Raw genomic sequence first — 13,021 nt, 5'->3', positions numbered from 1 at the left:
GTGTTGTTTCATATCGCCTGCCAGTTTCTGCCCTTGTATTTCTCTTCTGTAATGTTCCCAACCTTTTGTTTCACAAATTTATAACGCAATTCTTTTTCGTTTGTCAGTTTGTCATTGAGCATTGTAACTCGGGTATAACTGTATTCAACGACTAGGTGCTTTAAATGATAGCAGACGCGTTTTCTCGAATGTCCAATTTTTCATGTAACATTGTTCTACTATCGACACCGAGTTTCTAGAGCAGAAATGTATATTGTTCAATTGTATGTGCTGTTAACATACTGTAACTAATTGTTCCCCGAGGTTAATGGTACTTGCACGTCTCTCCCTCTGTAAAATTAATCATACCTCACTACATCATCAGGATCTCTGGTTTTTTTTTTCCACTTTGTGGTGTATAGACCGAATCAGCCACAGAAAAATCGGATTTCAGGTGTTCACGAGGTGGTGCCTCTTTGAGGTAGGAATTTGTTAGAACTGTCCTTTATAAAATGTAGCCTCGGCTGGCTGGCGGCATTGAGGTGCTCACAACAGCGGCGGACCGGTTTGGGATGACGACCTGGCCACTCCGGTAGTTAGGAGCGCTGATGTAGCACAAGTTTACGGAGCCTAACGACGGGATGCGGCCGGCAGAGCTGTTTTTGCTCTCCGGAAGGGGCCGTCCCAGGTTACTTCACGGAGCGTCCGCTGTCAAGGACCTCCTGACCATTGGCACCAGCTTCACTCAATTCATCACTGAGTCGTGTAGCGAGTCCTCGAAGTGATAGCCGGTCGGTCAAGTTTCTCTGCGGATGGGAATATTGTTTATGGACATTTTACATCGGTTTTAATAACAGGTTACTGTAACCAGTCACTCTCTAGATTCCACTACAGGCTTCACTGTATTCACTTCTTCGTACTTCAGGGCATACGAATTGTATATTACCGTGTATGTGATGTAAACACTATTAGGATGAGATCCTATGACCACTAGAGAAAGTGTCTCAGGTTAATCCAAAGTCGTACATACAGGTCTTACTAATTAATATAAATCCTGTATCTTCAGCATTCTAGAGTTGTAATGGATCCGCACCTTTATTGCTTTTTATGATTATTATTATTATTATTATTATTATTATTATTATTATTATTATCATAATTGTTATCATAACAGTAACTGTTATGAAAACCGCCTCATGTTGCGCAGGGAGGACATTTATCTTTTGATGATCGGCTTCTGACTACGTGCCCATTATCAATCCAGGCATACATGTAAGTCCTGCGTTACACCGGTCAAAAATTGGCCATGATATCATTAAATGTGGTAGTAGATAACATGGCGTCCATATGAGTCCATCGCTGTCAGAGCTGAACGTTCTTCATGTCGAAATTAAGACGGTTTTCGTAACAGTTACTGTACTAAAAATCCACCAGATCACTGAAGTTAACCACCTGCCAGGGTAGCCGAGAGTGCTAACGCGCTGCTTCCTGGACTCGGGTAGGCGCGCCGGCCTCGGATCGAATCCGCCCGGCGGATTACCGACGAGGGCCGGTGTGCCGGCCAGCCTGGATGTGGTTTTTAGGCGGTTTTCCACATCCCGCTAGGTGAATAACGGGCTGGTCCCCAAGTTGCTCCTCAGTTACACGACTCACAGACATTTGAAAACGTTCGCACTCTTTCGTGACTTACACTAGACGTAGACATCTGGGGTACAGTAAATATGTTCTGGGGATTTGGGGGTGGCGTCAGGAAGGGCATCCGGCCACGCTCTGCCATTAACACTGCCACATCCTTAATAACACAAGCCGACCCCACGTTGGAGTGAGACAATGGCCCCGAGAAAGAAAGAAATCACTGAAGTTAAGAAATACATAGTGGGAATACAACAAATTGGGACGACTTACACTAACTTGTAATTTAAGGTATCATAACAGTCACTCTAAGCCTTGACCTAAAATATTCGAATTTAAAGCAGTTTATGCATATCAGCACTGTTTATTCTAAGGAAGTTAAGAATAAAGTGCAAGGAAATGGTGTGTTACCCAAGCGGTTCCGTTAAAAATCCTTTCACGTTCAGAATAAGATGGTCAGCATGTTACACAACGGAGGTGACAATATCGTGTCTGACCTGCTCTTGCCCAGCGTTATACAGAATCTCGACCGGCATGGACTCAACAAGTCGTTGCAACTACCCTGCAGAAATATTGAGCCGTACTGCCTCTATAGCCGACCACATTTCTCAAACTGTTCCCGGTGCGGAATCTTATGTACGAACTGCCCTCTCGATTATGCCCCACAAATGTTCGATAGGAATCACGTCGTGTAATCAGGGTGGCCAATTGCTACTTTGAATTGTGCAGAATATTCTTCAAATGAATCGCAAACAACTGTGGTCCGGCGACACGACCAATTGACATCCATAAAAATTCCACCGTTGTTTGGGAGCATGAAGTCCATTAATCGTCGCAAATGGTATCTGAGTAGACGAACGTAACCGTTTCCAGTCAATGATCGGTTCGCTCGGGACAGAGGACCAGACGAGTCCATGAAAAACGGTGCACACCATTATGGAGCCACCACCAACTTGCACAGTGCCGTGTTGAGGACTGGGGCCATGGCTTCGTGGAATCTGCACCACCCTCGATCCCTACCATCAGCTCTTACCAACAGAAAACGGGACTCATGGGCGAGGCCACCGTTTTCCAGACGGTCTAAGGTCCAACCGATGTGGTAACGAGCACTGGATATGCGCTACAAGCGATGTCGTGCTGTTAGCAAAGGCACTCGGGTCAGTCATCAGCTGACATAGTACTGCTGCAGTGTTGCTTGTCTGTTATCACTGACAACTCGACACAAACGCCGATGCTCACGGTTGTCAAGCGACGGCCGTCGGCCACTGCGTTGTCCGTGGTGAGAGGTAATGCCTGAAATTTGACATTCTCGGCATACTTTTGACACTGTGTATCTCGGTATATTGGATTCCTAACGATTTCCTAAATGGAATGTCCCCACTACCATGTCGCTTATGGTCTCTTCGAAAATGTTTTCACATGTACACTATGTGATCATAAGTATCCAGACACCTGGCTACAAAATGACTTACAAGTTCGTGGCGCCCTCCAACGGTAATACTGAAATTCAATGTGGTGTTCGTCCACCCTTAGCCTTGATGGCAGCTTCCACTGTCGCAGGCATACGTTCAATTAGGTGCTGGGAGGTTTCTTGGGCAATGGCAGCCCATCCTTCACGGAGTACTGCGCTGACGAGAGGTATGGATGTCACTCGGCGAGGCCTGGCACAAAGTCGGCGTTCGAAAACATCCCAAAGGTATTCTATATGATTCAGGTCAGGTCTCTGTGCAGGTCAGTAAATTACAGGAATGTTATTGTCGTGTAACCACTCCGCCACAGGCCGTGCATTATGAACAGGTGCTCGATCGTGTTGAAAGATGCAATCGCCATCCCTGAAATCCGTTTCAATAGTGGGAAGCAAGAAGGTGCTTAAAACATCAATTTAGGCCTGTGCTGTGATAGTGCCACGCAAAACAACAACGGGTGCAAGCCCCCCTCCATGAAAAACACAACCACACCATAACACCACCGCCTCCGAATTTTACTGTTGGCACTACCTACGCTGCCATTCGCCATACCCACACCCTGCATCGGATCGCCACCTTGTGTACCGTGATTCGTCACTCCACACAACATTTTTCCACTGTTCAATCGTACAGTGTTTACGCTCCTTACACCAAGCGAGGCGTCGTTTGGCATTTACCGGCCTGATGTGTGGCTTATGAGCAGCCGCTCAACCATGAAATCCAAGTTTTCTGACCTCCCATCTAACTGTCATAGTACTTGCAGTGGATCCTGATACTGTTTGGAATTCCTGTGTGATGGTCGGGATAGATGTCTGCCTATCACCCATTATGACCCTCTTCAACTGTCGGTTGTCTCTGTCAGTCAACAGACGAGGTCGGTCTGTACGCTTTTGTGCTGTACGTGTCGCTTCACGTTTCCAAATCACTTTCACATTGGAAAGAATGGACCTATGGATTTTTAGGAGTGTGGAAATCTCGCGTACACACGTATCACACAAGTGACGTGCAATCACATAACCGCGCTGCTGCTACGGTCGCAAGTTCTTATCCTGCCTCGGGCATGGATGTGTGTGATGTCCTTAGGTTAGTTGGGTTTAAATAGTTCTAAGTCTAGGGGACTGATGAGCTTAGATGTTAAGTCCCATAGTGCTTAGATCCATATTGATCCTTTCAACCGACAGGCATAAGGCACTACATCACTGCTATGACTGAGGTCAGCAGTGGATAGTAACATGACCGTCTGGTACCAGTTACACATCTTTTACAGGGCGCCAAAACCAACCTGAGCGGCCTTTTAAGGAGTCTCTCTCTTGTTTTGTCCGGTGAGGTTATTTGGCGTTATTTTTACTCCGTCTCTGCCGGCCGATGTGGCTGTGCGGCTGTAGGCGCTTCAGTCTGGAACCGCATGACCGCTACGGTCGCAGGTTCGAATCCTGCCTCGGGCATGGATGTGTGTGATGTCCTTAGGTTAGTTAGGTTTAAGTAGTTCTAAGTTCTAGGGGACTAATGACGCAGATGTTAAGTCCCATAGTGCCCAGAGCCATTTCAACCATATTTTGAACTCCGTCTCTAAAGACCTCGTCTAATCTCGGACGCCAGATCCTACTTGTTTCTTCCCTCCTTATCTCCTCGAATGCTGTCCTCATCTTAGGACCACACAGACAACCTGTCATATGCTGCCTGATGTAGAAGTACCCTGGTGTTTCTGGGGCAGTGTGCAGCTCGGTAGCCGGCAGGTTGCGTTCTACAATTTCTGGTCCACGGGCCGCCTTGTGCTCGATCCGCCGTGTCCGCTTTCCGGCAACAAAAAGCGGAGAAAGCCAGATTTTCCCCCGACAGCCGCCGGCTGCACCCGGGGCGCCGCCTGCCCCAGTTAGTGTCTGGCGGCTGGAGCAGTGGAGGCCGGCAGTACTCGGCGAGGCCCGGAGCTGCGTGTCCAGACGCGGGCTGCTCTTCCAGCTGCTTTCACTGCCCCGGAGGACAGGCGGACCAGTCAGGCGCACACAGTGACAGCTCGTCGCTTCTCTCACCGGCGGCCGAAGCGTGCCACACTAGCGGCTCAGTCATTCTCCCCATCATCTCGTAGCTTGATCCAGCTATACTCCAAGCGTAGCTCTAATTAATATCCATACAAACTAATATACACTCCTGGAAATTGAAATAAGAACACCGTGAATTCATTGTCCCAGGAAGGGGAAACTTTATTGACACATTACTGGGGTCAGATACATCACATGATCACACTGACAGAACCACAGGCACATAGACACAGGCAACAGAGCATGCACAATGTCGGCAATAGTACAGTGTATATCCACCTTTCGCAGCAATGCAGGCTGCTATTCTCCCATGGAGACGATAGTAGAGATGCTGGATGTAGTCCTGTGGAACGGCTTCCCATGCCATTTCCACCTGGCTCCTCAGTTGGACCAGCGTTCGTGCTGGACGTGCAGACCGCGTGAGACGATGCTTCATCCAGTCCCTAACATGCTCAATGGGGGACAGATCCGGAGATCTTGCTGGCCAGGGTAGTTGACTTACACCTTCTAGAGCACGTTGGGTGGCACGGGATATATGCGGACGTGCATTGTCCTGTTGTAACAGAAAGTTCTCTTGCCGGTCTAGGAATGGTAGAACGATGGGTTCGATGACGGTTTGGATGTACCGTGCACTATTCAATGTCCCCTCGACGATCACCAGAGGTGTACGGCCAGTGTAGGAGATCGCTCCCCACACCATGATGCCGGGTGTTGGCCCTGTGTGCCTCGGTCGTATGCAGTCCTGATTGTGGCGCTCACCTGCACGGCGCCACACACGCATACGACCATCATTGGCACCAAGGCAGAAGCGTCTCTCATCGCTGAAGACCACACGTCTCCATTCGTCCCTCCATTCACGCCTGTCGTGACACCACTGGAGGCGGGCTGCACGATGTTGGGGCGTGAGCGGAAGACGGCCTAACGGTGTGCGGGACGGTAGCCCAGCTTCATGGAGACGGTTGCGAATGGTCCTCGCCGATACCCCAGGAGCAACAGTGTCCCTAATTTGCTGGGAAGTGGCGGTGCGGTCCCCTACGGCACTGCGTAGGATCCTACGGTCTTGGCGTGCATCCGTGCGTCGCTGCAGTCCGGTCCTAGGTCGACGGGCACGTGCACCTTCCGCCGACCACTGGCGACAACATCGATGTACTGTGGAGACCTCACGCCCCACGTGTTGAGCAATTCGGCGGTACGTCCACCCGGCCTCCCGCATGCCCACTATACGCCCTCAACTGCACATACGGTTCACGTCCACGCTGTCGCGGCATGCTACCAGTGTTAAAGACTGCGATGGAGCTCCGTATGCCACGGCAAACTGGCAGACACTGACGGCGGCGGTGCACAAATGCTGCGCAGCTAGCGCCATTCGACGGCCAACACCGCGGTTCCTGGTGTGTCCGCTGTGCCGTGCGTGTGATCATTGCTTGTGCAGCCCTCTCGCAGTGTCCGGAGCAAGTATGGTGGGTCTGACACACCGGTGTCAATGTGTTCTTTTTTCCATTTCCAGGAGTGTAGGTCTCGAAATGTACCTGCAGGGTGATTTTACTGACAGGAAACCATCCCTGGCAAGATGAGCAAGGAAGATCATATTGACATATGGCCTGAAATGCGATGCAAGGGAGGTACATGCGCTTGAAGGCTGTAACACGCCCGGAAGTACAAATGGGTGGGGTACTTTAAACTGTTTGTCGTTTCGTGACCGTTGTTTTTCCTGACCGTGCTCCCTCTCCACACCACGTACCTGGTAATCCTGCGGCGGTCGTACTGTTCTGCTCCACACTGCAGCTGGCTTGCCTGAAATTATTTATCGAAATATGCAAGCGAATAAGGGGAGCCACTCAACGTCAAAACACAACTCTGTTCGACGTCTGATGTGAACAACTATATTCTGAGACGATAAAAGAAAATCGCAGGTTGCACTGTTTACATTCTAATTCAGAAGTGTTATCCCAATTAATGGATGATTAAAAGTCCACAAAGTATCATTTAGACGAGCGTGCGCGTAAACGTCACGGCGCGGCTGAGTGTTGATAATGCGGAAACGCGATGATCGAACGCACGTCCTCACGCTCGCTACTAGACACTGGCACTTGATTGCACTCTTTTGTGGTAATTAATTTTTACTGATTCGCATTGGTTCATTCTGGGAGACCGAACAGGGCGCCGATGATCGATGCTGTGCGACACGCAACAAGAGGAAACAGAAATACGCTATCGACGGCACTGCTCATTTTCAATTACTTCTTGACGCACTTTCCTCTGAATCACCTCCATATTTCATCACTTTACTGTTACAGCGCTTGTAGCAACACTTCAACCTGAATACTAAAAACAAAAGCGTCTCATTTGCAGAGCTACACACTACACAACATAACACTTTCGTGTCCCGTGCTCGACTCTCTACAGACGCGGTTGTCCGCAGAGATACTCCACAACTAAGCCTGCGATATGACAATACGCTTACAAGGCGAAGGTATAAGATCTACGATAGGGTGGGTTTCTATGATCGAAAGTACACATGGGAACCCACGAGGTAAGTGGGAACGTTTGTTGGTACTAGTGTTTTAGAGCCAAACCTAAGAGCGCACTGAGCTGGAACACTATCATGTAGTAACCCATTATTCTTCGCATCATCAAAGGCAAGTCTTCCAGCAGGGAAAGCAGAGTCTCTCGGCAGAAATATGCGTCTCCTGTGAGACGTTTTGGAATGATGACTGGTCTCAAGACGCCATCGACAGTAAGCCACGCCAACAAAATGGGGCTGAACCGGTGCTGACGTTCCTCTGTCACCATATATGGCGATTCTCCGTAGCCCACAGGTATGTGTTGTGAAGGATGACGGTACCACCCCTCGTAAAGGTTGCCTTGGCTGTGAACACAACGAATGACAGAAATCGCAGCCCAATATTTTTGCCTGTGTGCCGAACCAGCGACAAGCCGTCGCTGCAGAGACAAGCCCGCAATACCTCTAGTTAGTTGTGGAGGATGTTCCACATGGCAGTTCGGCTCACCCCATGCTTGCGGGCCACATATCTACTACTGATACCGGGGCCACTGTAAAATAGCTTTTATCTCCACCTACAAGTGGGTGTGGCAACGGCCTTGCCGCAGTGGATAGACCGTTTACCGCCAGATCACCGAAGTTAAGCGTTGTCGGGCGTGGCCGGCACTTGGATGGGTGACCAACCAAGCCGCCATGCGCTGTTGCCATTTTTCGGGGTTCGCTCAGCCTTGTGATGCCAATTGAGGAGCTACTCGACCGAATAGTGGCGGCTCCCATCAAAGAGAACCATCGTCACGCCCCTCCTACCCGCATCCTCCGCCGAGGATGACACGGCGGTCGGATGGCCCCGGTGGGCCACTTGTGGCCTGATGACGGAGTGCTTCAAGTGGGTGTACGTCTCTTGGAAAGTATTTCCGATAGTTAAATCCATACCACCCTTTTTTTGCGTTTCAGCCACTCAGGAATCGTTCCCCTCAGTTCGTAACTATTCAGTAAAATCACCCTGTTCTTCACACCCAAGCCTCTACAGAAATTCATTGCCAACATTAGAGCTTTAAAGAAGCGCACGGTAAATTACTGAGATTCTCTCATGTGACATGCGAAATAAACCTAATAATACGTAACCTCTTGCGGTTTTATCTGACGATTTCAGTTTGTTGGACTGCGTTACATTATATGGATCGCTCCTGTTCAACATAGGCGAGGTGGCTCAGTCATAAGGCGCTGGAATCGTATTCGGCTGGGCTGAGGTTCAAATATCTTGTCCGGGTGTCCAGGCATCGTTTTCATCAGTTTGCATTAATCGCGTGAGGCAGATGCCGGGATGCTTCTTCTGAATGAACACTGCCGACTTCCTTCCCTATTGTTTTCCAAAACGAGCTCATGCTCTAATATCCTGATTACCGATAGGATGTTAAACCTTAATCCTCTGCCCTTCTCGGTTGCTGCGTTGTCATCGCGGCGGATTACTAAGCGAGGAGATCCAGGTTCTATACCCGGCGAGTTCGGAGATTCTTTCCGTCTTGGGACTAGATGATGTCTTGTCCTTACATTCGTATCAACGACACTGCGCTACTGAGATGGCTACGTGAGTAACTTCTGGAAAAAAGAAACTTAATCCTCCTTCTCTCTCTGTTCTCTTACTTCGATAAGGAAGCAAACCCACACATCAGAGACCTCAGGAGCTTTTTTTTTCCTGGATCTACTATTGTAAACAAAATTTTCTAGAAATTCTATGAGTACAGCCGCCCTGCATCATGATCTGTTTGTATAAAAAAAACTTCGTTACTTCCCAATTACAAAATTTCGTCCAATTGAACAATTCAAGAAATCGTATTCCCATGAAATAGCGTGGACTTGCACAGTCACAGCTGCCAAATTCTGCAACTACATTGAGTATGCACAACCCGTGTTGGGAAAAGAAGGGATGAATTTTGAGTTATAGCGTCTCTTAGAGTAAGAATTTATGAGATACAGGCACAAGCTCAGATTGTGGGAGGCTGGAAAACGAAATCGTCCGTATCGTTCCAAATCAATCAACCCATCATTTGCTACTTAGGAAAACGTCGGGAAACATCAATGTGGACGGCTCAACACTTGTTTGAACCCCTCTGTTCCCGACTGTAAGTCCACTGTTTAAATCCAATATGTTAACAAAAAATGGCTCTGACCACTATGGCACATAACGTCTGAGGTCACCAGTCCCCTAGAAGTTAGAACTACTTGAACCTAACTAACCTAAGGACATCACACACATCCATTCCCGAGGCAGTATTCGAACCTGCGAACGTAGCGGTCGCGCAGTTCCAGACTGTAGCGTCTTGAACGGCTCGGCCACCACGGCCGGCAATATCTTAACAGCTGTGTTACCTTCTTCGTTACCGTTTGTAGAACCTGATGTGTGGTCATACGAGACGGTGGTGCAGCTGAATGAATGTGCCTAAAATGGCGTTATTGGCTCATCGTGCATGAAATAAACGTTTGTTTCAAATGCAGTAAAGAGTAAAAATGACTTCGTGCAAGCAACTGAATCAGTTGTGGACCGAAGCATAAAAAAGATGACTGAAGCATGAATACGATTTTCCATTGATAATGGGTGCCGTATGAAACACCCTATGAGAACACTTTGTTTGGGATGACGCTACAAATAATTCACAGAAAACTAATTCAAATACTTGTTTCAAAAAACTGGAGGAATGATGTTTGATGATTCGTGGAAGCAGCACACCATCCTTTTAAACTCATTGTCCACGTTTTACGTATTTATTTGCCTTTTCTCGTTGTATAGTCGATCTTCTGACTCGGATGCGCGACTTCTTGTCGTGGATCGACACCATCTCCTCAATAATTTTTCCAATATATTGACATCTCTGTCTTCCCTTATAGTTTCCACCCTCTTCAGTTCTCACTAGTACCTTATAAGTTACTCTTTGTTATCTTATTACGCGTCCTGACATCCCCTCCTATCTTGACTGTGTTTCCCCGCATTTCTTTCTTCGCTGATCGCTTCGAAGATATCTGAGTTCCTTCACTTCCTTTATTTCGTCTTCCCCAGCTTTGATGTTAATTTCATCAGTATTCATATTCCCCTCACTCCCCATCACTTCCGCCTTTCTTTGGTATACTGTCAATCCTTTCTGTGCTCAGCAGACCAGTCCGTTAACATGTAATTCTTTCTCGCTGCCACTGGGGACAGAGAATATTACTATTAATATTCTGGCACGCTAAATTTTAAAACCATTCTTGAGCATAATTTGCTATCGTCATTGCTTCTACAAGGTACAGAATGAACTGTTTAGGAAAAGACTAACCACTGCCGTACATTCTGTCTAATCAAATCGTTTCTTAGGAGTAGTAGCGGCATAAAATTCTGAGACCTATCACCTATTATCCTGAGATGCACAGTCGCCCTCCCTTACATTCACAACGGTACTCAGTTATTCATTGGAACCCGACGCTTCACCCCCATGAACACTTTACATCTCATTCTGAGGAAAGGTATGGGGTCGGTATACTCATTTGTTACATTTTTTATAGGACCCTATTTTATGACCGTGTTGTCCGTAGCATGCATCCCAAATTTAGTTTGTTACGCCACTAAAAATGTATAAAACAGTTCTCTTAGCAGCGCGCCAGTGTATGTACCAGAAGATGATCATGTAATAACCGTAACCCGTTGCATTAGTGGCCCATTGAAGTTGTTACTTCATTCTTTTATACTGCTGCTGCTGGGTGATATTTTCGGGAGGACCGAATCTCACGTTAGGCCAGCTACTACTGAGACTCTGGGACATCAACGTAATCACAATCGCCGGATACTGTAAACAAGAGTAACGATTACGTTAAAAATAATCTACCAGACACTTGAAGCTAACAATTTTCAGGAAAACGGCTAATTTCTGAGCATTAACTCAATAATGACTGTGTGTACCCTTGTCGCATAAAACGTTTGGAAATGCGTTTGAGAGTAAAAGGGATATTAACAAGTACGGAAATATTTAAGTGTTCATTTTTCCCAAGCACTCTTAGAGAAATATCCTGAAGGGGGTTCGAAGAAATCTCTGTCAGACACTTAAGTGTGAGTTGCAGAGTAATCATTTAGATGTAGATGTACAACAATAAAAGCAAAAGTGATCTGTATTACCTTCAATAAAACTAACTTTGGCACATGAATGGTTGAAATGTCCACAATAAAACTCCTGACAGTTTACCCATGGAACTAAAATGTCTGGCACATAGGAGCAGTGTCTTCAATGTAGATAAACTACGTTGCACCTCAACAAGTTCTACTATATCACACAGGAATTCTTGAATAGGAATAATTAGTCTTTTATACAGAAATAAATTCATAGGATAAATTAGTGTCTCCCGCCACGTTTACATACACACACTTGTCATTAGCGCGAATCAGTCTGCCTGTTACTGAAAACCGTATCAAACTCCCTACAGTGCTTCGTTGGATTAGCCTTCACATACAGACAGAAAAACTTGGAAGGATACTTAAGTTTATAGTATAAATCTACGTATTGTATTCAAGCTTCACTGCTCTCTGAAGTTGCGGCAGGTGTTTACTTGGCCTTTGCCGTTTTTTTCCGCCAGGTAGCACCTCCTCCGTAGCTGACCAGCTCGTAATTCCCATCTCTACTAAGAAAAGTAATGCCAAACGTCAATTACTTATGGGACAGGTAACTCGTATATTACACACTCATCATTACAATGATTATAAATTATGTACAAAAACCTTCCTCGTAGAAACTGTATCAAAATTCCTACAGTCATTCTTGGTATTAACTTTCACATACAGACCGGAATACGCTGTGTGGGGGCGCATTTTATATAACGTGTGTGTGTGTGTGTGTGTGTGTGTGTGTGTGTGTGTGTGTGTGTGTGTGTTTACATGCCATAGCGTTTATCGTGAGTATGATTTTGAAACAAGTAAGTAGGTAATTAAGTAACTAAATTATGTGTACCAGACAGAAACCCATTCTTCTTGTGCATGAGTGTAAGACAGGTCTCATAGATCGTAATAATATTCTTCACTACATTCATATGCAGGAAACTGCTCTGTGGCTAGTATTCACTAAGGTTTTTTTTCCATCTTACTTTCGCAGGTACGTAGACCATTCGCATTCCTGTGCGGGAGACGCGTCTGGGAAATGCGTTGCAAAAGTTCTCAGAGACGGGCGTCATTGCTTGTAACGGTAAGTCCGTTCTACTCGCCTACTGTGACAGTAACGTTACCTAATTTTCTAACACGGCGTTATCTTGCTTACCGATGGTGGGAGTTGAAAAAGCGAAATTTTTCACACGAAGTGTGCAAACGCGTGTTTCGTGAGAACTGTGTCTGCAACCACAACAGCTTCAAGACAGTTGCTTCAAAGCAAAGGAGATATTAGTGTTAA

At 46.8% G+C, this 13,021-nt stretch overlaps 1 protein-coding gene across 2 annotated transcripts in view; it reads left to right on the top strand.

Annotated features, from left to right (window-relative positions):
* The window catches only part of LOC126335554 (brain-specific angiogenesis inhibitor 1-associated protein 2-like), a 521,250-nt gene that overhangs the window by 63,253 nt on the left and 444,976 nt on the right, over positions 1-13,021 (top strand). The gene's annotated exons all lie outside the window — the stretch shown is intronic.

Source organism: Schistocerca gregaria, chromosome 2 (assembly GCF_023897955.1).
Source record: "Schistocerca gregaria isolate iqSchGreg1 chromosome 2, iqSchGreg1.2, whole genome shotgun sequence".
Taxonomy (NCBI): Eukaryota; Metazoa; Arthropoda; class Insecta; order Orthoptera; family Acrididae; genus Schistocerca; species Schistocerca gregaria.
This window is presented reverse-complemented; position numbering and strand designations above follow the sequence as displayed.